Source organism: Lagopus leucura, unplaced genomic scaffold (genome assembly GCF_019238085.1).
Source record: "Lagopus leucura isolate 7727_CA_CO unplaced genomic scaffold, USGS_WTPT01 Super-Scaffold_100028, whole genome shotgun sequence".
Taxonomy (NCBI): domain Eukaryota; kingdom Metazoa; phylum Chordata; class Aves; order Galliformes; family Phasianidae; genus Lagopus; species Lagopus leucura.
The window spans coordinates 4,502,508-4,528,748 of record NW_024962279.1 but is presented as its reverse complement, the minus strand read 5'-3'; the positions used below and the strand labels follow the sequence as shown (position 1 = coordinate 4,528,748).

The 26,241-nt window shown below is 44.6% G+C and overlaps 1 protein-coding gene across 3 annotated transcripts in view; it reads left to right on the top strand.

The window, feature by feature from the left end:
* The window catches only part of FOXP1 (forkhead box P1), a 337,019-nt gene that overhangs the window by 45,609 nt on the left and 265,169 nt on the right, over positions 1-26,241 (top strand). The window contains exon 1 of one of the 3 annotated variants that reach the window (XM_042880827.1): positions 4,342-4,370. The exons of the other annotated variants lie outside the window; for them this stretch is intronic. The gene's annotated coding sequence lies outside the window, so the exon portion shown is untranslated. Of the gene's footprint in view, positions 1-4,341; positions 4,371-26,241 lie in introns of those variants that run through there. 3 annotated transcript variants of the gene reach the window in all.

The window sequence follows — 26,241 nt, the reverse complement described above, 5'->3', positions numbered from 1 at the left end:
ACAGGAGTAGAGTAATTCAGATCTTGGGCTGCCTCACATGTGATTGGCTTCCTCTCTGGGGGACTTATTTTAGGGAAAAATCAATGTCAACTGAAAAACATTCCATTCTGAAAAGACAAAAATTCCCCTACTTGTGAAAATGTGTCTTGGCAGCTGATTTAACTTATGATACAAGATTTAACACTTTTCACTAAACATGAATATTTACCATGGCAACAGCTACGTTATGGGCCACATGTTGGAGACTTGCATGTTGTTGCAGAAACTTGTAAGTCACTGTGTTCTGCTCAGCCCTTGTTCCTGTGCAGCCATGGTGTGCCTGGAGCCCTGTCCTGTGTGCACTGGGACAGTTGGAGCCACATGGGTCTGCAGTGTCCTCGGTTGCTCTGCCTGTGGCCGTGCCTCATGCTGCTGTCCTGGCCCTCGTCACCTCTCACTTGTGGTGAGAGTCACTTTCTGGGGACCCTGTAAAAGTGTGACATGGGGACAGGTGCTGGCAGCCACCATCCTGGCAGGGAGGTGACATGTTGCTGTGCTGCAGGTGTGGGGCTCTGAGTGTGGAGTTGTTAGAAGAGGAAGCAAGGCTTGGCTGCATATACCTTGAATGGCAGCAGGTTTGTTTTATTTATTTTTGCAACATAGGAGAATATAAATTCTCTTGCTTTAGGTTGAAGCTAGCACGGGGCCACGCAGAAACTGCTTCTCCCAGAGATAAAAGCTGTGTTAAAATGTGTCTTGTACCTGCAGGTGGAGATGGAGGTCTTGGCCATCGTTAAGGAAAAGGCATTGGCCTGCAGGGGTTCGGACCTTTCTTCTTCTGGGCACTGATGGTGGCTCCGACCTTTCTCTTTCATTACGGTACTCCAAATTAAATAGTCCATATTTGGGATTTAATCCTGTACAGATATATCTGTTTTTAAGTCCTGCCAGCCTACATATATGTGGCTAAGAAAAAGGCAGCCTCTGAGTAGGGACCTCTGATTCTTGTTCTCCTCAAATATCCTATTGGGATTTCAGTTACATGTGAACGTTAAACCTTGTTTGTTACTAAGGTGACTATGGTGTCAAGGTTATGGGAATGGTGTAGTATTATAAATGCAAAGATCATGCAAAAAAGAAAAATAGTTGTGTTGGCTAAGACCATCCTATTCCTATGGCATAAAGTTGCACACTGTCCCACATTTCAATTCTCGTTCTATTAAATTACCTGTTTAATAATTTGAATCCAGTGTTATTTTTATATTATATTGCAAATGTGTGACTGTGAGGTTATTTTTAAGATATATTTATTAAGGGAATGAATACAATAAGACAAGTCATTGCAGCCCACATACAGTTCCTTGACTTCTCATTTTATGATGCTTCAATTGCATATGATTACTGAATGTAAGTTCTAACTTTTATGGGGCTTCATTACAGATGCAGCTGTGTAGAGAGAAATTCAATAGAAATTCGATTTTTTTAAAAAGCTTTAAAAGTGTATTGAGATGGAGCAACGTGATGGAATATAACCTGAGGCTTCCTGCTCTGAGCTTGGATGTGCACTTGTGGGGTCTTCAAGGACTCAGATGCATTGCAGTGGGAATTTGCCTGTTGCTGGTGGTGCAGAGGTCTGTGTGTTTGAGGTGCAGGAGGACTCAGCATCCCATAGGGTGTTTGCCTCCTCTGGACAGCACATGGAAGAGCAGTGGTGTCCTCAGCAGGGGAAAGGAGTGGGGTGAACTTACTTGGGGCAAGGACCAGGATGAAATGAAGTTCTCTGTCCTGACGGAGAAATACAGTTTCAGTGAATTCATGGTGTTCTTTTCTGCTTGAGAATCCAAGTAAAAGGAACTCAAGAGAAAACTACACTGAACAGAATCTCAGCAAGCAAGTGCTGGAAAAACAAATTTAAAGGCATATTTGAAGGAATAGATGCGGTAAATGAGTAGGTCTGCTGGTGGTTAAATGCTGCAGTGCTTTGTGTGAGTTCTAAGCAGGAACATATCACATCAAATATAGTTTAGTGGAACAATCTATTGGCATAATATGTTTGTTTTTAACGTATGGGAATATAAACTTCTGTAACTGTATGATCATGTCTCTTAGTAGCAAGGAACCCTCATATTGAAAACTGTGACATTGGCTGTTCATAGAAAATATGGCACGTATTACAGACTATTTCCAAACATCAATGTCCTGTAAGGGTGCAAACTGAAATCCAGGGCAAAATTTCTTGGGACATAAGGAGGGGAAGCACTTTCAGGATAAGTACTTGGGACATAAGGAGGGAAACTTTCAGATTTATTCACTGATTCTTAGTCTTTGATATGCTGGTGCAGCTCTGCAGCTCTTAGGGCAGTTGCAGTGGCTCTAGACAAGTCCTGGCCCTGTTCCTCATGCTGTAGTGCCTGTGGAGCAATTGTTCAGGTGAGCTCAGGGCTGGGAAATGTCTCATTTCCATTTCAGGAAGCCTCTCTGGTAGCTCCAGCAGCATGGGGATATCCCCACAGCAGTGTGGTTTTCTCTTGGATTCCCTTCCTTGTGCTTAGGGTGAAGTCACGAGTGGTAACTCCTGGGCTGTCATCCTGTCGTGATCAAACACGTTGAGTGATAAAGGAGCAGAAGTGGTTGGGGGACAACATCTCTCTGCTTTTGTTTTTAACTGGGTGTCCCTCGTTTGTGCTGAGCCCTCCAGCTGTGTGATGTGGCGCTGGCAGGGAGGATAGCAGCCAGCTTTAAATGCAGGGCTTCCAAAATCTGTTCTCTGGTGCTGAAAGCAGCTTGGCATCCTTACTTTAAACTGGAGATTGGTTCTCTGAGCAGTGACAAGTTTCATGAGGTAAAGAGGAAGGTCTGCCTGGCCTCAGGCTGGGAGCCATCGGCTTATCAGGAGCTTGGGACCCCTTTGCAGGGAAAGGGCTGAGCGGAGCAGGGCTGCTTTGTGCTGCAGGAGCACAGTGAGTTGCCCTCAGAGCAGCAGCCCTAGGGAAATGGTTTTTCTGGGCTGTGCCACCTCCCACAACAAGGAAAAACTGATGAAAAGCAATGAAGCACACAATTACATAATGAAAAACAATAAAATGTGTCTTCCAATATGTACTACTAGTGACCATATGACTTTATTATAAAAGCTAAATATGATTGCATTTCCAGGTATTGTGCTGTGTGCTAAACTGCAGGGAAGACAGAACAGCTAAGAAGGACAGGACTTCTTGTTTAATATAAACCTCAGACTTTGAAATGACACATAGCAGGGAATAAATGTCCATCATCTATCAAATGAGGTTTGAACGGTTTAGGTCACACTAGACAAACACTTCTCACCCTAAAACCTTCTTTTCATCTTCATTCATCAACAGCACCTTAAGCTGGTGCCTCTCTCCTCTTTTCATTCTCTCAAAAATAATAATCTGCTGGATGCCTACAAATCACTGGCTGCTGGTATTCGTTAGGCAGGTGATGAGCTGTGGCTGCTCCCATCTGCGCTCCTGCCTCAGGCCCTGCTCCCTGAGCAGTGGGTGCATGGAGAGGGACTGCAGAAGGGCTGGTGAGGACCGAACCCAGCCTGGAGACAGGGACAGAATGCATTCTCTGAGAGCTGTTCTCATGTATGGAAGTCCTAGCAGCCAGGTTTGGAGCTTCAAAAGAGGAAGGCAGACCTTCGCAACCAAATTCGTTCTCTCCTGTGGATCCTCCTTCTCCTTAGTGCTGCCCTGGTGGGTGCTTGTTCCCAGCAGCCTCTCTCTAATTTGTTTTCTTAGTCTGCAGGCTGAACTGCATCACTGCGCCTTGTAATTTCTTCCTCCCTCCTATGAGGTCCCAGGCTGAGCTTTGCACACACCGTTCAATCCCCGTTGCCTGGTAGGAAGCTACGTCTCTTACACTAGTCTTTGTCCAATACTCCTAATGTTTTTCTTATCCTTTTCTCATTTATGGTACTCCTCTTGGATTGGCTTCCCATGGTATAGTTTTTCTCATTGCATTGCTTGTTTGTTACTTTCTCACTTTTTTTTTTTCTTCTTTCCAACATACTTTTCTGGCTCCCACCTCAACTTCCTAGAAGTGATTTATGGAGCAGCACAGTCCCTGCTTCTCCAGGGCCACAGAGCTTCCTCTTGTTTTCTGCCTTTTTTCTTGCTGTCATTCTGGACAACAACCTGTGTATGGGAACTGCTGAGTTAGGGCCTGAACTGCTGATTGAGCACCTGGGGAAAGGGCCTGGTCAGCCCTGAGAGCACAGGTGAAGGCAATGCACCTGTGTGACCGGAGCCTGGCTCCACCTCTCTTAGACCTCATTTAAGAGCTGACTGCCCCTGGGGAAGGCTTGCTTACTGGAGAGCCCTCCTTTGTGAAGCTTTCCCCTGCAAACCTAGAATCTTCTGATATGGGTGAGCAATCTTCTTTCCTCCCTTTATAGCGCCTTTCTATCATGTTAGTCCTTCTGTCATCACACCTTTGTTGTAATGTCTGTCCCATCATATTTATCTGTCCAATTGCTACAACCATGGCTTTTTCACAGTCACCAATTAATGTTAGTACATGCAGTTGAAATGAGATGGGTAACAAAAAAGATCTGTTTGAAGGTAGAATTCTGTGTGAGCAGAAATCTTTGTAAACCTGGATATGGTTTGTGAGGACAGCATCAGCTGTCTGCCAGTGGAAGTGAAGGCAAAACTTACATTTTAGACATTTGTTTGCTGCCTTCTGATTTGGGGGTTTGGAGGATTTCACTATCCATTGGGATAGGGATCAGCATCGGGATGGGATCTGCCACCCACTCAGCTCATCACTGGTATCTCGAGGTATTTTGGAGGGCGTCCAAACTCAGTTTGGTACCATCAGCTGCCTCAGTTTGGCGCGGTGACGTGAAGCCACAGGGATGGGGTTTGCTCTGGGGTGGGCTCCCAGCGCCCGGCTCTCCGGTGGGGATTGGCAGACTGGTATCATAATTAATTGGGGAGGTGGATCTGCTCACCCGCGGGAAGTGGTCACACTTCACAGAGTATCTTGAGGGAAGCCAATTTCCTACCCCAATACCTTCCTCTTTTCCACTTCTCTCCTTCACAGTTTGAAGACTGTAAATCACTTATTTGAAATGTATTTAAGGAGAAGAATATTTTCCCCACTTAATGCTTTGTAGCAAGTATAGTTAGGATCAGTCATGTGCTAAAGGAAGAGAAATATTCTTCTTTGATACTGTATCTTCATTTTAGGCAGTTTCCTCTTGTACTCAGTTCTTAGATGATAATTCTGAGCTCTTGGATGCTGCTCATTTTGCCACTGAAAGAAAATGCAAAACAGGATATTTTAATATTATTAATAATGAATGTTTACATAATTAGCTCAATTACTTTGTTCAGTTTGACACTTTGTAATTGTGGACCTGTCTTCCTCTCCCTTTTGAAGCAGACTGGAAGAGATGGGAAGCACAGGGTGGAGAGGCAGTCCTGCAGCACAGGGCATCTCCTGCACGGTCCCTTGGTCCCCACTGCACCTACAGCCCTTGTCCTTCCCCTGTGCTCTCAGAACACTTTGAACCTCGCTGAAATGTGCGTCTTTGAGATGTTTTACCTCTATCAGATCCCTGAAACATATTTTCTCTGTTAAATGAAGAATATGGTTTTTACGTGTAGTTGTTAGGGTCTGGAAGAGAGTGGGTCGTCTGCTGATGTAGATTTTTTTTGTGAATGGACTCTACCTTGTAAGGGTGAGTTATACATCCAACCTGTGATTGCCTCTGACATATTTACTTTGTGGATTTTGGATGCGTGTGGTGAAGAAAAATGTTCTGCAAAGATGCTTTTTCAGCCAATAGGAAGAAGCTGGTGGGGCAGTTCTGGTAGTGCTGGAGAAAAAGTGGAGGGGTTTTTGTTGGTGCTGTCTATACTTAAAGAAAAACCAAGGGTAATTGTGCTAACATGGTGCCACTGGAGGATGGAAAAGCCGAGGGAATTATTCGCTTTCCTGTTCTGTCACTGCTTGGGCTCTCGTTCCTCTGTTTCTTCAGAAAGGCCCTGCAGCTTGCAGATAACAGAAATTAAATTAGTATTGATATAACATTAGACACTCCTATTAATATTGACAGCCTGTCGATACTGTTGTGCTGCTTTTGTAATACGGGAAGTTAACGGATAATGCTTTAAATAAAAACACTAATCTTATGATTGCTGAGCGCACAGCGGGGTCTTGACTCAGCTCCTTCCAGCTCCTCACCCCATGAGCGGCTGCCCACAGCGCATCCCTCGGTGGCCGCTCACCACATGCTGCCCTGTCCTGTGCTCTGAGCACTAGAGATACTTGCTGCTGTCAGGCTGGTTTGCTGGGAGGAAGGTGGAAAATGCCTTGGTGGTGTTGGTTTGGGAAGTTTGATGCTGGAAGCCTTTGAGGGTGGCTCTGAGTTGTGGTCGCAAGTGAGAAAAGAGCAATATCTCTGTGGGACTGTGCTCTGAGATGCTTGGGGTTGAAGCACGTACTGAGGTTGGAGGGCTGCCCCAACCTATGGCTCTTGTCTGGACGTTCAGCACGTGATAGCAACTACATGTTTCTGGTGAACTTCTTCTCTTCTTAAGTCTATCATGAAAATCGCCACGATCGTCAGAGCTCAGGTTATTTGTTAAATGGTGTAAAAAATACGCTTTAGACAATAATGGTTACTTTGGTAAACACAGATGTCTTTGTATTATGCAGTGGGTTTTGTACGCGAATTTGTACGTGTCTGTGAGACAGAAGTTGCCATCTACTTTGAAAAATGGGAAACACGATGGTGCTAATTGCCTCCCCCTTACCTGCTCCACCTGCTGCCTGGCTGCCAGCTGCGATGCGCTGAGCAGGTTGGCACTTGCACATGTGTGCCCGCTGCACTCCTACCTCTCTAGAGCCTATTTGGGAGGGCATTTTCAAAGGGGGGAGGGAAGGCCCTTTATCTTGCTGAAAACCATCTCCTGATGATCGGTTATTCGCTGTGTTATTAATGCTTATTTGGGCATTACTTGGAACTGCTGGATTAAACAGCGTTCCCGTTATGTATTGAATAAAATGAAATACATGTCACAACAGCAGTGCTGTGATGGTGACAACCGTCCTTGGCTGTGCATCTCATTAGAAAGGTATACGTTTTTCTTTGTTGTGCATCTGTGAATGACAGAAGTTGACAAACATGTTTTAAGAAGTTGCTGTTTGGAGGAAGTTACATTTATGGCACAGAAACCAAGAGAAAGTGTTTGTTATGAAGGTAAATAACTATTTCTTACACATGCATTTTGTAAATCGCCCTTCACTGCTGCAGTATTTACTTCTTGCTTTATTATTGCTTATATGTTGAAGGAGATTCTCATCTGTATCACTTACTCTTATAAAGGAATCCCCAAGGATTTGGAGTTCAGTTTGCATTGAAACCTGCACTTAGAACAGGATTAAAACTCTTGTATTTCACAGGTTTAAAGACTGAATTGATTCTCCAAATGTTTCACGTTAACTCCCAGGGGACATCTGGATTTTTCCATAATGTTGTTTTTTTGGGGGGCAAAGCATTATTAACTTTGGCAGAGGAAGGATACTTGGAAGGAAAGCACCAGACTGGTGAGCTGAGTGGTGAGCCTGTGCATTTTTGAGATGTGCAATGTGTGTGTGCCATTGAGTCCTATCAGCCTGCACTTCAGTAGGTTGTGGATAGTGGCCTGATGTAGGTTTGCCTAACTTCAGAGCAGGGCAGTGACTCTGTGGACTCTGGTCTGATGTGGGATGAGCTGAGGAGCAGGAGAGAGATCAAGATTTGTTTGATTTTTTTTTTTTAATTTTTTTTTTTTCCTAAAGCTAAGAATGAAGATGCACACCATTTTAACTAAAATGGCTTCTGCCTATTCATAATGAATCAGAAAAGAATGCCGCAGTGCTGTTTGCATGACTCCACCATCCCATAGGCGTTGCATGGGCGCCAGGCGGTGCAGCATTGACCCGCAGGAACCTGAGCTCAGAATTGAGAAACCAGCAGTAAGAGACAAGCAAAGGCTTGTGGCAGGCGATGCAGGGCAGGCAGCAGCCCGTCCTCCCTTTCCCACCATTCTGTCTCCTGCCCTGGGTGCTGACATGGGCTCTGCTCTGCAGGGAAACCTCGCTGCTGTCTTGGGGCGCGGAGTGGTGTCTGGGCTGTGGTTTACTGTGGTTATCTTCTTCTCATCGAAACTCATTCACCTCCCAGCATCCTGAAACAGAGAACACGATCTCTGCGGAAAGTCGTCATTTGTGGAAAAGTCACCAAGTTTCCAGCTTGTGCTCACCCTCCTTTCTGAAATGGTTTTACTTTTGTTACGAGTAACACCTAAGATTGCCTCTTAACCTTGCAGTGCTCTGTTAAGTCTGTACTTTTGATTGCATAGCTGGGGTGGAGTTTCCTTTGGGAATTCAAGAAGTAGGAAGTGTTGTTTGTAGGGTGTTTTTTTTTTTTTTTTTTTTTTTTTTTTTTTGCTGACTGGTGCTAATGTGTAGGTGGGGATGTGCTGCTGTTTTTGTAATACTTTTATTGTTTATGGAATTGTTAGTTAATTGATGGTAACAATGCCTGGAGCCTGGGAGAGGTAGTCTTTTATGTTTGCTCAAAGAAGAACAAGTAAATAATTGTATAACTTAAAAGGAGATTTGAGATTATTCTCCAGAGTTTATTTACCTTGCACATTTGTGTCTCTTGTTTCCATACCTTGTCATCAGATATCTCCAAAGGACTTTTTTTTTTTTTGTTTCTGACAAAATGGCACATGGCTTTTAGGATGCAAGAAGGCAGAGTGGAGCCTCCCAACCTGACCTGCAGCAGGTGCTCCAGCTGACTTTGTTTCCAGCAGGTCCTCATTGCAGTGCTCAGGTCTTGAGTTGACAGCGTTCCTTTTCTACTTGAGATAAGTCCAGTGTGATACCTAGAAGCCAGTGAGGTATTTGATGAGCAACAGGGTATCTTTGAACCCCTGTTAATTGCTTCATGGTTTACTCAGGATAGAACATACTGGTAACTTCCACATTTATCCAATGAAGTAAAATTCAAACCAGCCCACAAGCTGGAGAATGTTTTTTATTTAGATGTGGTGTAGTTCCATCTGGTCCACGTTAAGGACCCCAAAAATATATGTGATTAGCTTTATAGTTCACTGCTAAAGGTAGCAAAGCTGGCTTTTAACATTTTTCAAATTTGCAGCTAGCATCTCAAAACATTTGCTGGCATTTCCTGACTGTGATTACCAACCAAAGATTTTCTTGGTCATACGTTGCATAGTTTCCCTGCTTAAAATAACACTGAAGCCTCTGCTGTTCTCTTTGTAACTCTTACGCAAGCTATCCATCTCTGTCAAGAGTGGTCAGTCTCAAATCCCAGAGCTCAGTGTTAGGAAACGTCAGATAACATATAGTATTAGAGTAGCAAAATTTATGGCTATCACCAGCGCTGAGCTTGTGCTCAATAAAATGAAGCACCGTGCGGTAGTAACAGTAGGAAGTGTGCGTTGTGTTGCTTTACAACAAGTAAAAAGAGGATTTAAGGCACTTGCCAAAAACCCAAAAATGCCACCGGCTGCTCTGACTCAGCAGAGGGAGCTGCCCTGTTTGGGTTCCAGGTGTCCGTCTGCTCACCTGTGTGACCCAGTGCTGAATCCCCAGCATGAGTGGATGTGAGCTGGGAGGAGGAGGTGGTGCGCACTGCTGCCTTTTGGGCAGCTCTTCTGCAGCGGCTGCCAGGAGCAGCCTGAGCAGCCTCTGGGGCAGCCTCAGCCCTAACGGGATGGAGAGCCCCAGTGCAGGGCGGTCTATGGGGTTTTGTTGCCCGCGTTTCCTTGTGAACCATGCTGTTTAGCGCTGAAATGGGGAGCAGCTGCAGGTCTGGCTAACAGCCTGCCCCGAGCGGCACCACAGGCATACTTTTCTGGAATTCAATTTTTATAACAGTTTCAGTGGCCACAAGTTTCTCTTTTGGTGCTTAGTTCCCCTTTGCCTGCTCGTCCAGCAAATCCCTGCTGTCAGCTAGCACTGAAGGGCTGGAAGAATGCCCTGCTTTCTGCAGAGACACGTGGTATTATCTTAGTGCTGCACCTTTGTGCTGCTCATTGTGCTGAGAAGACTTGGGCGCACGGTGTGGACGTTGCTCCCTATCCCTTGCATTAACCACTGCCCATGCCACACTCTTGGCTTCTGCATGCGCGCAGTGAGCTTCCCATGGGCACCGTTCCCTCTGCCCAGGCTAAGGTGGGAGTTTTACTACTAGTGCACTGTGGGGACTCTCTACCTCGAATATGTCCAGAAGTGTGCAGCAAGAAGTGCCAAGGATTTTCAGGAGTTGAGCTGGAGGTGTTGTTTGAAGTTAACCATATTTTATTTTCTCAAACCCTTTCTTAGGACTTCATTTATACAGTGCCGTGATGGGCATGGATAAACATAGTGATCGGATTACAGTGCAAGTGGAATAGGTGGACTCATTTTCTTTTTCTTTTCTCATAATAAAAATCTCAGAAATTCAGTTGCTTATCCCATAAAATGCACATTCCTGTTACGGATTAGCCGTGTTTTAATGGGGCTGTTCCTTATACAGTAGTCCATTAGCAGAGTGTCCTTTGATTTTTATACAGTGAATGTTTACCCAGCGATGCAGGGAGGCCTGGCTGCAGCTCACCCTCTCCCCAGCCCTTCAGGTGGGGCACTGGGGCCAGAGCAAAGGACCCTCTGCAGGATGGGGCATGGCTGCATGGCGGGACGGTGATGTGCTGGGATGCTGCAGTGAGGGCAGAGGGATAAGGTTTGGTTATCGCTTCCTGGCACTCTTCTATTGCCCTTTCCTGACATTATGTGGAAGGAGTGATGTGGAGGGATGAAGACATCCTCTGTCCTTCTCTACCCGCAGAGCTGAACAGCAGCTTTCTGCGCCGCTTAAAATTGTAATTTTGGATAAAAGGCTGTGTAATAACTTGAGAAATGTGTGAGAAGATCTTGTGTTAATACTGTATAAACCTTCTTTAACTTCAGGAAGCTTAAAATCAAACTTGGCAGAGCTTACAAGGGCAGCGAACGTGGAGCCACTTGACTCTGGAGAAAGGCAGCGACGGTGCGGAGCTCTGAAGCTCTCTGGTGCGAGTGCTGCTTGGGGTGGGGAGCAGAGCCAGCAGCACTTGGCCGTGCTGAATTGCCCTCCTGAAGCCAGCAGTGTATTTGTTTTTTTTTTTTTAACAGTGCTACCTGAAGGGTTGGAAGTGTTTCTGAATGCATGTGAAAATGTACGCGTGACCCTACCACTGTCTCACATGTTCTGTGCAGAGATTTTTCTTGCCTCTCTGGGAGGATCACACAGGAGAGTTTGCAATTTGTGTTCACTGGGCTTCAGGAAGGCAGGTGATGTGGGATGGGCAGGGCCATCGCTGCCCCAAATGTGATTCAGATGTGTTGTGACCTCTGGGAAGTGAATTTTTAGAGCAGCTGAAGTTAGAAATCTGGGATCAGTTTGGATGTTTGAAAGTCACAGCAACAACCATTTGTAAGAGTGTATCGTGCTCAGTAGTAAGACTGCGTAAGGGCACAGGATGAAGCATCTGATTTTTTTATTTTTTTCCCTTTTGGCATTCTGTTTGCAACAATTACATGGCTCTCTATTAACTGTGCGTGGAAGAAAGCAGTGTTACGAAATGAAGAGAGATTTCCTTCATCTGTTACTCTGTAGGTAATTTTTGTGCTTTTTCCAGTATTTAAGTACCTCTTAACTGCTTGCTGTCCATCTGTATACCATTCATAGTACTGTAAACTAGTATATGTAGCCTGACCTTGTAACTTGCTTTGTTTGTGCATCTGCCAGTGCAATATGTTGTCTTTCCTTAAAATGCAAATATGCTCCACGCAGTACAGAGCTCCTTAGTCAATAAATAAATGGAGGTAAAAAACTGTACCTAATACCCATTTAATTTAAATTCATTTTATAAACATAAAGACGCCTTTTAAGAGAAGCTTTAATTCAGACTAGCACCTTGATTTGTGGTTGCCATGGAGAATCAAATCTGTCATTTGACAAGAAAAGTCACCCATTTATGACAGCACTTTATCTTGTCTCTCCAGGGGAAGAAAATGTCAAAAGTGAGAGCAGAAAAAAATAAAGCCTTGAAACACCAGAATTTCTTGATTTCATTTTTATTATTCAGCTATCATATCCTTTCTGATAATAGCGACTTGGTGAAAATAAATAATGTTCCTACAGTAAAATCAAATATTTCCTATTGGAATGGACAGGGCTCTTTGTGATTGTCAGTGCTGTGAAGTCTGGCAAGAAATAGTGTTATTAGATAAACCCACAGTGCCCAAATCCCATTTTCTTTTCATTACAGTGTCAAAATAATTATACCTGTGTAATTTGGGTAAGAAATTGTAGAATGAGTAAAACGGTCCATTGGAAGACACTGCTTTAAGCTTGTGTTCGTTATGAGGTGGGGTTTTTACATGTTGAACAACAACAAAAAGATGGGATTTTGTACAATTTCATTTGGAAAAAAAAAAAACAAAAAAACGACCAAAATTCAGGTCATGTTGGTGTTCTTTCCATGCGGACAGGACAGCAAGTGCTGTGTGCTGTGCTCCGTGTGGGGTTCCCTCATGGGCAGCTCATACCACCGGCTTAGAGAGCATGGGCTGGAATGCTTCGGATTCTCATGTGCACCTCTCTGAAGAGCTTCAGACATGAGATAGCATTGTTTATCATCTGAAATTTTCTGAAGTGTTTTTATTTTGTAGGGTTATGGTATGGTGAGAGTGGGGTGGTTTTGGGAGTATAATGAGCTTTCATGAGTGTTTACGCGTGTGCATTAATCCATACAGGCACTAAGTTACCCCCAGGGGACTAACACTTACTGTAATGTCGCATTACTTTTTACATAAATCTAAAAGGGCTGTTTGGATAACAAGACTGAAATAATCCACTCTGTGCCTCTTTCTTGAGGCAGCGCTTTTGCCTTTCACGGCATTACGGGGTTGGATGTGGTTCGGGAGTAATCTCGTGTCAATGAGGTGGCATGAGAATAGAAAGTCCTTCAGCGGTGCAGTGTGGGGCTGGGGGCGGCGTGCCTGGAGGAGATTACAGGCATGGAGAGAAAGGAAAGGGTCGAAGCCTCTTTTTCTCGAAATTGGCTCGCAGCGCAGGATCCATAGCCAAAGCTGGTTGGGATCTGCTGCGAGAAAGCAGGCAGCACAATGGTTCCCTATTCCTGCTTTCATGCCGTGTCTGAAGCCAAATCCTGCTCTTAAATACTTACGTGTAACTCCGGTTCACCTCACAAGGCGGTCGCGATGCCGGTCCGGTGGCAGGTTGTGGCAGTAAGTGCTGTGCTGCGGTTCTCTCAAAACGTGTGCTGCTGCAAATGTCACCTTACTGGGGAAATACTTACAGATTGGGGTTTTTTTATTGTAGGGTTGGGTTTTTTCTTTTTTTCTTTTCATCATGTAGTAACATCGTGTCATCGAAAGTGTGTTATCATGGGCTACCAGAATGTGGTAACTTAGTTTTTTTTGTGAGACCATCTGGAATAAAAGAGGGTGAATTAAACATGCTCTCTAGGGTTATGGAATCTTAAAGATATTAAGGGGCTTGATTTCCATAATGTCTGCCTCTCCTGTTGCCCAACTGTTGATATAATCTGTTTTAAAATCGATTTGCTGTCATCGTGTAATCAAAGCCTTAATTGCATCATCATTGACTTCAGCATTTTTTTTGCTGAAAAATTGGTGTGGTGGATGGTAAAAATACTGTGAAAAAGGAGCGAGTGTTGGAAAGGATTTCGCTGGGTGTACTGTCTCTGGGAAGCGAGCTGAAATTGCCACCAGTACCAAAGTAATCCACGAGCCCCACCGTTCAGTGAGAGCTTTGAAATTATTTTCCTCTGCTCACAACCTTGAGGTCTGATACCACGCAGCATTTAACTCGCTGAGAGTATCCTAAGGAGTCGTACAAGATTTAGCACAGCCTTGTCAGAACTATCTTTTCAAGTATTTAGTCCTCTTCTAACTGTAACTCTTTACTTAAGGAAAATGAGAAAGAGGGGGCTGGTAAAGCTGCTTGTTTGCTCCAAGATTGTTCCCTGCAGTACGGAATTATCTCCCATAAGCTCTGTCCAAGGAAAGGCTCGATAAAGATTAAATATTTTTATGTAACAAAAAAATGTGAGCAACTTGTCTATCTTGTTTCCGATGGATGCTGTCAGAAATGGCTGATATCCTGTCCTGGAAATCACAGATGGGAACTTCATCTCGGCACGGTGCTGCAGCAGTAGCAAAATGAAAGTAGCAGAGTCTCATTTACATTTCAGAAATAGTTCTCTGCAGCTTCCTGTTCAATCCAAAAGATTTTCTCCTGTACCTGCTGTTGGTTGTCACCCACGTTTGAAGGGCAGTGCTTTGGGTATGACTCCTGGAGAGCTGCAGGTAGGGAGGTGCTGCTGCTCCACTGCAGCGCGCACTGCAATATCCAAAGCTCCGTCTGATGCGATTTCAACAAAGGTTAACTCCTTCCTTTTGGCTTTCGAAACTCTCTTTAGTCATAGCAACTGCAGCGTAAGCTTTTCTCAATTGATTTTTTGCTGATTTATTTTAATTGCGCTTTTGTTTTAATAACCTGCTTCTAGGTTCAGAAATGTCCTTGACTCTGAAAGTCTGGTACGTGAAATGGCAATAGTCGTGAATTTCCCATTTCTGTAGCGGGGAAGTCAAAGTAAACATGTACTTTGTAAAAGAGAGTATATACTGGGTGCTAATAAGACTGTGCATTGACTGTAAAAGCCTTTTATGGGAGTCTTTGAAAGAGAAGAAAGCGCAAATTACTGGGGAGGATGGAGAATGCTCCAGATCAGGGTAAAAATGTGATAGTTGGCAGTTTCTGTGCGTTAGCACAGCCCCTTCCCTGGAACATAAACACTGTTTGGGTGTCAGCAGAACCGAGGCACACCACCTCGTTTAACAACACCTGGGACTTTCTCTAGTATTTGAAATGAGGCTGCTGGGAGATGGTTCCTGATCCTGAGTACATCAGCCTGTGTTCCTGCAGGGTGTGAGCAGGACTGCAGTGGGAGCTTTCCTGTTGACCTGTAGACCCCACGCAGTTAAGTCCGCTCTCTGGGTCCACAGCTCTTCAGGCAGCTTCTGAGAGCCCGTGGGTCCTGCCAGATCTGTTAGACTTCCCATAGAAAAACTAAGTGAGCAGAAATGACAACAGTTTGTCCCAGTGGAAAGAATTCTTCCTTTTTAATGTATGGGCTTTGCACATCCTCCATGCCCAATAGCTCTGATCCTGCCACCTGGTTCCCATTCCTCATTTCTGCCTGCTCACCATGAGACACCTGTGTCTAGTTTTGCACAAGTTCAGCTAGGCTTTGCAGCCACAGCTGGGGCCAGTTGGGGCCATCCATGCACAGGGGCTGTTAGCATCCCCGAAGGCTGTGAGTCATAGCAGGCTCACATTGGTTCCTTGGATTCCTGAGTAAATCAAAACAGTAGCTAACACGTACCTCTCATTGGACTCATCTAGTGACGTGGTTGTGATGCCCTCAAGCTTCTTTGCAAGCAGAGGTGGAAAGCCTTTCATCGAAGTCATGACTCCTGATGCTGGAGAAGCGGTCGGGAGGAAACCAGTAGCTTTTCTTGAGCTATGGGTTTGGATGCTGTATGCTAGATAAATAGTGCATGCTGCTGAGAGTGTGGCTTTTATATGGGTAAAAAGGAATGCTACAGCTTCGATGGGAATCCCGTGGAAGAAATGTGATTGTGTAATTGAAGACTTTATCATACTATTCATTGCAAAGGTGCAAATCCAGATTGCATGTGCTAGATGTTGATGTTGCCAGCTTTGTTGCCTAGATTTTTTACAATCTTAACATTATTTTAATATAGCTTTGGATGTAATTCTGTAAAGGATGTGCAGCAATATGTTAACATGCTGTGCCATCCTACATTTAGAACTTGTAATAAGTATTTCTTTTCCTTTTATTGTCTTTGCAAAAAAAAAAAAAAAAAGAAAAAAAAGAAAAAAGAAAAAAAAGAAAAAGTTGCTTTTAATGCTGCATTTGTATTGTTGCACATATTTGATTCGGGGTCCGGTGTCCCAGGGTTATGGTGGGCTGTGTGCTCCAGGGGCTGCGCTCAGTGCAGGGCTTGGCGTGGGGAGCAGGGCTGGGAGCAGGAGGTGCTGAGGACATCAGTCAGACTTTTGCAGCTAAAATAGCAGAAATATTTATGTTTGCTGTGGGCAGGAGTACACAGGAGCAGATATTTTTGTCTGTGTTTTAGGCCAGTCCTTTTCAGAGGGAGAGCTTCATCAATTCGTTGTCTAAGGAGAGCAGCAATTCTCATTCAGTGTGAGAAGTTTTTACAGGGATTTTTCAGTATTTTGAAAAGATTATATGCATGGAATCAACTGTGATTTGGTTTTCTGTTTTATTTTTTTTTTTTGTTATCCTTGCTTTTTTCCCCTGTTGCTGGATATAGCTGCACTAGTTTTGTCCAGACGGAGCTGAAGGCAGAAAGAAGTGTAGAAGTCTTTCTGGTTTCAGTGACTAAATACTCTGGTTCAGGTGCACCCCTGCTGAAGAGATTGATCCCGTTAGTGGTTTCTGGATGAAATCTCCCTATATAAACGAGATAATCTCTACAGATAGGTTTTGAAGCTATGAAGCACGTGTTGGGGTGTTCCTGGGGTGCCAGCACATGGCCCTGTTACCTCTCCTTTCCTCTGTTCCCACTCTGCCAGCTGGATGTGAGCCACTACTGAGGACTGAGCAATCCTGATCTTACCTTTCCTAACAAACTGATTAGTGATCCTGATTGAACAAGTAGGGAAGTGTTGCTGTCTGGGAAGCCGAGGCAAGTGGCTGCTTTCACGGGTGATGAGGGAGAACTTGCTCCCATAAAGCTTGCTGATGCCTCTGTGGGGCAGCACCGAGCCCGTGCTGCTCCCAGCTCCCTTGTGCTCTTTTCCACGAGAGACAGAATGTAATTATCGAGGATAAGGTCCTCCAGAGCAGGCCTTTAAAAGTCCTATATAAAGATGCTGGTCTTAAGTAATTCAATATTTCAACTGCACTGTGCTTGATTGATTGATTGATTAATGGAGGAGTTCATGTAATTAATCCAGGCCTTCACTAAGTCACATGTGTTCCAGTAAAGACTGTGATCGGGGCGATAAATGGGTGGCTGGGAGCCTGGCCCTGCACCTGCATCTCTTTGGCTTTGCAGCAGAGCAATGGGGCAAAGTCGCTATGAGCATCACAGCTGTCCTGGGCCACGTGCTGGATGATTCTCCCTTGCTTTTCTGTCTGTGGTGCCTGCTTGCGTTTTCTTTGCTCTTCATTGGCTGAAGGTGCTCCTTGGTGGCCTTGATCAGGAGTTGAGGTCCCAAAAAAGAGGATGTAAATGTGTAAGCAAAGGAGGACTATGGGCACTGGGCCACTGTGGGGCACTGGTGTACCCACAGCCCCGTCCTCCTCTCCTGCAGTAGCATCCGCCTTGTGTTGAGTGATGCCTTGGGTGACTTGCAAGGGGAATGGGGCCACTGCAGTGGCAGCGTTCCTGACAACCTCAGTTCCCATGTAAACCTTTCCAAATCTGTCCTTGTGCCTGCCCAGCCTAAATAAATGTTGGGGTTTATTGGCCCTCTACAAACCCTTGTAGGAACAGGAACTGAAAGCTTTGTCTCATGTGTTCTGTCTCAATGTCTGGCTTGGACCAGAGAAGTGACGGTCCCATTTCCAGATTTCTGTCCAGGCTTTGTCCAAGTAGCTGTAGAAATAGATTAATGGATGTATGGTGCACACATGGCAATCCATGCCACTATTGAATGAGGGCTCTCAGAAGCACGGCTGGATTCGTTTCTGCGTGGCCAATGCAGAGCCAATTGCACAGCAGCTGAGTGTGCTTTTTTCTTTTTTGAAGAGGGAACGAGGACTTGATTTGTAGAGGAGCAGTTTTGTGGTGCTGCGATAGGTCGGCGGTTTGTTATGTGGTTAGCTTGGTTCTCAGGCCTGCGTATTGAAAGGTAATGGGGTTCATCTCCAGGAGAGCTTTTCTCGGCAGGATGTCTAACTGCGCTGCCTCTGTTTTCTCCTTTACTAGCCTTACAGAATTTAGTCACAGGAGAATATTTGATGAATAACCTTTGATAAAAGGCTTTTTTTTCTCTCTCTCTCTTTTGGTTTTGGTCACTGCTGTAATACTGTGAAATGCTGACGGAAAGCTGAGTGAAAATTCTGAACGCTGATGCGCCGGGCGATCCGTTAACCATCGCATCGTGCTGCTGGTGCCCCCGGCTGAGTCTTGTGATCAGAGCAATGCTGCTGCTTTCAGGGCTTTGGGTGAATTTGCTGCTGCCAAGCTGGGCAAGGTGTGAGTGTGGACCTTTATCCTTCGGGCTGCAGTTCTTCCCTCTTCCCAGCCCGGGAGGAGCCTCTTGACACCGGCTCCACGAGTGCCAGATCGCAGTCCTGCTCTGCGTGATGCTATCTTTCTGCAGCCACGCTGCACAGGAGCTATCGCTAGCAGGAGTTTTTAAGCTATTGGATTTTGAGTCGTTGCATTGTTCATCTGATTAAATTGTATTTAATTAGCTTTGTGTTTCATCCTTTTGTTTCAGTGCGAAGATAATGGAGGGGGGAAGAGAAGATAAAAATGGTCTAAATGAAGCTTCGTTGTTTAAAACTCGTATAAAAACTCTGTAAGATGCCTTTTATTCTCCAGCCCTTTATCTTCCCTCACAAGCTTTCTGAGAATGAGTAGTGCATGTTGAGGTTTATCTTTGCTTTTATGTGCAGTAGCCACATGCTTAACATTGAGCGCGTTTGAGTTGCATTTCATAGGGCTTTCGCAATCCTTTTATAAAGGGACTGATCTGCTAACATCACCCTCTTTAGATCTAGCAGGCAGGATGTTCTGCCATACAATGAAGTGTTCACAGCCTCTCTTGCCAGACCAGTAAGTGAATGATTTCAAGCCTGGTGGGCAATACTTGTGTCCATGCGTAACACAGACAGACCACAGTAGTAGGCAGCTGCATGTAATTTTGAACTCCACTCATTGAACTGTAATAAAACAATATAAGCACTGCTTGGGGGAAAGATTGGATGCAGTTATCCTTACACAGGGCTCGGGCATATGAAAGCAGTGCTGGCTGACAAGAGGATTTTGAGATTTGATTTTGATTGAATTGCAGAATTGAACAGGCCAGGAATGTCAGTGGAAGGCTAAATGCCTGTAGTGCCGTAAAGTTTTATTCATGTGAGGCTTTCCAATATAAAGTAGATGGATTATTGGAAAAGGTGTCAAGGGACATGAAATAGAAGTGCCCAAAACATAAAATGTGGGTATAGGGATAAAATTACTTCTTGCTTAGTATATAATGAGCTCACAAAAATGTTGTGGGTAGTTGTTTGTTTATTTTTCAACCTTTTTAAAGCTAATTCATCACACAACGTAAAACACAGCCTTCCTTTCTAACTTCAGATCTGCCTGTGGCTGCAATTCATATTGCATTTAAAAACACGAAACAAAAAATGGAATGCTGTGTTTTCTTCCATTTAAAAAAAAAATAGAAAAGGGGTCTCACTTAAAAAAAAAAAAAAAAAAAAAAAAAAAAAGGAAAGGAGAGAAAAAAATAGTCCACAGGATATGAACACTCAGCAGACACTGAAAACTATTATGCTCAAAAACAAGAGCGGGATGTGTATTCACATACCACAACACACTGACTTATTTCATAGCTCAGTAATGCATACGTAATTAGAGCCAAATTTGCATAGGACAGCTGATATCCAAATTTGTACGGCATTAGAGACAGCTTCACTCATTTGCAGTGAGCTCTGAACAGTAAATAAAGTTGCACAGAAGACTGTATATGGGCTGGCAGAAGCGCGCTGTGTTTTTGTGCCCTAATTCTTTACCCATGTACAGACTTCTGTCTCAGTTAACATTTTCCCTTAAACATACACTAAATCACGTATATTATGATTGCAGGAAAATAACCATAGCTTAATTCTTCACCCATTCACTTGAAATTATAAAATAAACGGGAAAACGGCCTTCTTCTAATAAGTTGCTTTTTTTTTCTGCTTCAAATTGCTTTTCTTTTTTTTTTTTATTTTTTTTATTTTTTTTGGAGAAGGATTTGTGCTGTTAATCTGCCTTTAACCGAGGCCGTGAATCCCGTTGTGTTTGTGTGCCTTACAGGGAGGCGGTGTGCGCTGAGCACGGGGCTGTCAAATTGGGATCTTCGATTACCATAAAGTGTAAACTTCTGAAATAGCCTTCAAAGGTGTACAGAACAGCAGATATTTGTATTCTCGGGCCGAACTGCCTGTGCTCAGTATTATTCTTCCATTTCAGCCCCTCCTGGTTGAGCTCACATGGATGTTTAGATAGTGTTTATGTGTAATTGTAATTTTTCTTGAAGCCCAAAGGAAACACCCAAACGGCCGTTCCTCGCTGGGCAGACTTTAATTATTGTTTTTGAAATCCTCTATTGAAAGGCTGGATTTGCAAATCCTTCAGGAAAGAAATGCCACATTCAGTGTTGGTGGTAACACTGCGGGGATTTGTTAAACTTTTATTTACCACATGTTCTGTGAAACGTTCCTTTGCGATATTTCAGGGCTGTTGTTGTTGTTGTTGTTATTATTTAGGTTTGCCAAAAGTAAATGGATTGAGTGTTTGCCTGTTGGAATAGCAGTTTATTTCTGGTGAGTTTCTTTGAAGGAAATAGATAAAAAAAAAAAAAAGTTCTTCTTCCCCCACCGCAGGATTCATAGCAGCTTTAGTCCTTGAATTATGTGTGGTAGAGATGCTGCGGTCAATGGAGTGAATTTCTATTCTTTCTCCCCCCTCCCCTTTTTCCCCCCACCAGCTTATTTTTTTGTCACGGGGATTCGGGCGGGCTGCAGTGCAAGGAGCAGATCTGTGAGCACGTGGGACGGAGGGATGTGGGGTGCAGGTGCTGCGGCCGTTCCGAGCAGATGAAGGAGAGGGCAAAGCCATTGGTGCACCCAGGGGACCCAGCAGGGCAAACCCCGGCCCTTAGGTGAGGTATTTCACATGTGAGCAGGCACTGGGACAGCTGGCTGCCTCGGCTCCTCAGCAGGAGAGCAGCAGTGTTGCCACTTCTGTCTGTTCTCTCATGAACTGCCGCTAATGCAGCGGGGTGCACACACAGCTCTGGGTGCTGCTGGGTGCTCAGGCAGCTCCTGCAGGCTCTTCAGACCGTTTCCCAAGTTTTAGTAGCTGCTTGCAGTTTAAAAAAGACTTGTCGTTTTGTCTGTTGACTCATAAAGTCAATCAAATAGGGAAAAAAAGTGATTTTTCAGCTCAAAATTGAGGCAGTTGGAGGTTTTTTGGACCTGCAATTGAACAGAAAAAATGATTTTTAGACAGCTCTTAAAAATGACTTTATGGAGAGGCTGCAGAGTTTTGTTTAAAAATCTTTTTAAAACAGTTTCACAATGGTAATTCTTGTTTTAATGTATCAGTTTTTCTTTTGACGTTTGAAAGAAGATTGTTGCAGGCCCCTAAGTCAGTTGGCTGGTTCAGTATGGCTGTGCTGGAACTGCTGGGCTTCAGCTGCTGCTGACCTCTCCTGTAGATGAAGAGTTTGATTTCGATTCCCACTGAGATAGGAACAGTTAAAGGAATCCCTCTGCTGATTCCATTAAAGACTGAGTAAGTAGCGCGGAGATGGAAAGACAGGAAACCTTGTTCTCCTTTTCCAGTCTGTGAATTAAATAAAGGTGTGAGAGAGTGAGCTCCAGTACCACGGAGTTCCTGATGAACTGAGTGTTCTTGCAGCAGATCATGTTCGGTAAATATTGTACATGTATAAATGCATAAACTTGCTACGTATCCAGCACTATAAGGAACTTGCATTTAACTAATAGAAATGTTTTCGCGTGTTTTGCCGCAGTTCCGTTTTTCAGCTGATGAAAAGTGATACAAATAACAAAATTACCAACTAATTAAAATACTAATTTCTAACAAAGTCAAAACCTGACACTTAGGGGAACGAGCGAATAAAAGTGCTTAGCAGGAGGAGTTAAACTTGGTGGAAGGATCTATTTTATGAAGTTGCTAAGCAATTAGAATCAGTCTCTCTTTACAAAAATAAACATAAAAGTATAAATGTAAAACAAGATTAAAATCAGTGATTTAAACCATGTTTCCTGCTTTCTGATATGAGCCTTGATTAAAATCAGTGATGGAGATCGCTTTGATTCATATCGAGCTCACGCTCGGTTGGATCAGCTTGTGGTCACAGATGTCCCCTCTGCAGATAAAGGAGGCCCGAGGTGTCCCCTTTGGTCACACTGCCCTGCCTATGACAGAGCACTGTGCTTGTTGACATAGGCAGGGTGCTGCTGCTGCTCCCTGCATCCTGCAGTTTGCCTGGGGAAGGTTCTGTTGAAGCTCAAGGGCTGCTGACAGGTGGAGCATCCCTGAGCCCCATGTGAGGCAGCATTCAGATGGGCCTTCCTTGTTGAAATGAGGCAATCTTTAAGATCCTTCCAACCCAAGCCACTCTCCGAAGCGTAGTGTGAAGCCCTGACCTTCCCATTGGGTTTCCTGCCAGGCATCCTGCAGGGGAGGCAGGAAGATGATGACCTTGTCTGCACAAACTCTGATGAAGAGCACAATAGGATGTGGGCTCTTTTTGGCCTGAACTTCTCAGGTGGTTCATTACTGAAGCCCTGTCCTGGTGTCTGGTGGTGGGGAGCGCATTGTGCGGTGATGTAGATCACAGCTTCCCATGACAGGGTCTGGATGTTAAAGAAACCCAACATAAACCTCGATGCGCTGTGGGTCGGAGAGGCCAAGTAGAGCGGATTGCATTCAGGTTGGACATAAATTATTTAAAATGCCCATAAAGAAGGGTCAGTGGCTCTTGTGTTGGGATGAGTCGGTGTGAGGCTGTGCGCTGTAATTGTTTCCATAGGGTGGCCTTTTTCAACACACAGTGGAAATCCTTCAAAACGTGCGCAAGTTGAGGGAAGCACGTGGAATTTACTGCCATAACGTTTCTCGTTGGAAGTTCTCAAATCATGAGCTTGAGTTAGCTCTCTCATTTCTGCCTGTATTTCAGACCACGGCTGAGCTTTTTATGGAGCACAGTTAGCATCCTGTTGGCAGCAAAACACCCAAGCTGAGAGGCTTGGGCAGGCGGGGGCCTTCCATCGGTGCTGGATGAACTCAGCTCTCCTGGAAGCAGATGTTTGAGTGTGGAGTGTGCCACGTGCTTCTGGAGACAGAAAGGCAGATTTTTTCTTATATTTAGGGTTAACTAGCACTAGACTGATCCTATATGTTGACAGTATTTAGACCATACGACTCATTAATCTTCACGTTTACTAGCATATAATGTTAATGTCAGTATGTGTATTTTAACACAGTCAGGTTTTCTAAGTGGGTTTTCTGATGCTTAATCCTTGCTAATTTATTCTTCTTACATTCTGAATGTAGTGACTAACTTGAGAGAAATCAGATGAAGCAGGTCAGATCTGTAGCTGGTATGAAGTGACACTGTTCCTTGGTTCTGGGAATCGAGGCAGTAATGTCTGCCACTTAGCTTAACCTGTTACTGACTTGTAACTACGTTTGGAAAAAAGCACCGATACGTTCATGCCTGTAATGTGCTGCAGCAGGAAGCATCCAGGGAAATGCTCAGAGATGTGGTGAGTTAGGGCTAGGTGTGTGGATATAGGACTGAAGCTGTGTAGACTGTAGGATACCATGACCTAGGATGGAGTGTCAGGGAAACTTATTTTATAGAGCTATGATTTTTTTTTTTTTTTTTTTTATTTTTTTTTTAAGTGGAAACCCTGGAATGCTGGGAATGTTAGTGCAGCCATTAAGGTATCGACAGCTGATACAGGTCTGCTCTAAAAAGCTGACTATTGCTTGGCAGGGAGGATGAGTGCTGTTTGAAGTTTTCTGGTATGTGTGGATACGTGCATAAAACAAACAGAGGTGTTGAGCAGGTCAGAAGAGCACACGAGATTGTTCTCACCTATCAGGACGTGAACCATACAAACCATGTTTTGGGATGCATCTTCTAGAAGATGCCCAGCTGAGCTGTGATGTGTGCTGGGGTTCCCACCTTTCAAGCAGGGGGTGCTGCGTGCTCGGCCATGCCTGGAAATCATGTTCCAGTGGTGCCTGGTTGGGCTGCCAGGGCCTGGAGGCCTTGGCTGACATCTGTTGGTTGGCTTTCGGGCCTCATGAATGTGGGGTGTTTTCCTTGCAGAGCGCTTTGTGTGGTTTGGTTGCAGCAAGGAGCTGCCTCCTAACCGTTGGGATATTTTCGTTGTGATACCCGTTATGTCCCGGATTGTGGGTTTTGTTGGTTGGTTTAAAGTTTAAAATGAAACTGGGCAGTGCTGTGGAGTGCTGAGTTCCCAGCTGCTGCGAGATGTAAAATGTGCGCGCCTCATCAAAGCATTAACTTTATTGTGGTTGCTTAGGAGGCAGGCCACTAGGTAATTCGTGCACGCCGGGTGAAGGATGGGCTGGGTGTGTGTGGGCTGTGAGTGATTCTGGCATTCACTCCTTGCTTTTGAAGAGCATGGAGCCCACTTTGGTTCCAAGTTCAGAAATAATGCATTTTGGAGTAAATAACCGCAGTAAATACAGACATCACTTGAAGAACACTAAGAAAGCAAACCACAGCAGGTAAACGTTTGAAAAGGCAATGCGGAATTTTAAATACTTGAGATTTTATCTTGAAGAGTTATCTTTAGTAAAAGTAAACGTTCTCTTGGAATCAGTGAGACAGGACCCGTGGCACTGCACTGGCTGTGGGAAGCTCCGTGCTCTGGGGGGCTGTGCAAAGAGCGTGGGGTGGGCTGAGAGCCCCCAGCATGTGCCTGCAGGGCTGGCGCTGGTTCATTGGCTGAGGCAAACGGGACAGAAAGCTGCAGCTGAGTAAGGCCCTGGCTGGAATAAAACTTCTTTTGAAAAAAAAAAAATGTATATAAATAAAAAAATCCAACTTCCCCTTTGTGATTTATGGTCCCTCTAACAATGCCACTTTCTCAGAGCCATGCATCATACGCAAACAATGGGCTGCATAGAAAAGCGCGTTCCCCGGAGTATTACCAAAAATGTAATTTTGTCTTTAAATTCTTAAGGGTGAATTGCAAGAACGTGACTTCATAGGAACCTTTGAGACATTACAGCTTTTAATAATACTTTGCAGCTACATGCAGTACTTCAATTTTACTTTTATTAATTAAATTGCTGCGTGCGTGTGCAGCGGGGAGGGGATCCCGGCAGCCCCACCTGGGCGCCCCTGCCTGCCAAGGGCTTTCCTCCCCTGCCGAGCTCTGCTTAGGCTCTCTTTGATGAAGCTCGGTGCATTCTCCCCTGGTTTCCATCCCCTGGGACTGCCCTGTATCATTGGTGCCCGCAAGAGGGTGCGCACGAGAGGCAGCTCCTCACAGCCTTCTGTTCTCCATCCGCTTTGTGGGCACCAAACCATCCCCGCCCCACACAGGGCTGTCTGCAGGTACCCAGCAGCTCTGCCTGCGTTCTCCCGCCCGGCATTGCTATCCTCTTGAATCTTTGATCTTTCCAGGTTTATATAAATGTTTTCGTAAGTTTTCAGCAAAATTGAGGTCAAACTTATTTCATCCCATAACCCCTTTGCATCTCTGCTCCAGCTACACTATTTTTTTTTAACAGCCACATCTCGCATTATGTAAAACAGAGGTGAAGAAACATCTTCAGCAAATCTCGGTTGCCTTTCTGTCTGCAGCAGCAGGGTTTGAATCTGCCTGCTTATCTAATAAAGGGTAGGAGCTGCACTTTTTACAGCTTTTTTTTTTTTTTTTTTTTTTTTTGTAACGCAGTTTGTGGGCTTGCCCATAATAATACAATTATGAAGGTTAACAGGAAAAAACTGGGTCCAGGAGTGATTCCAGGCAGCTGGCACTGCCGACGAATTGGAAGCGCACCACCAATGAAAACTGCAGTGAAAAGCAAATTAAACCTCATATCTGCCATCTCACTCGCTTTTCTCTGCTTTCCTGTTTGGACTTGAAAGGTGATTGGAGCCAAGGCAGTGACAGTTGACGGAAGTGCTGCAAGGAGAGAGTATTTATTTACAGTGAATCGTGGTGATGCTTGTTCAGGATGCGGTTTCACGCAGGATGTTCTGTCCCCACCCCCGGTTTGATCATTTCTCCAAAAAAAAAAAAAAAGGCAGAAAAAAAAATGTTCCTTGATTGTTTAAGGCTATAG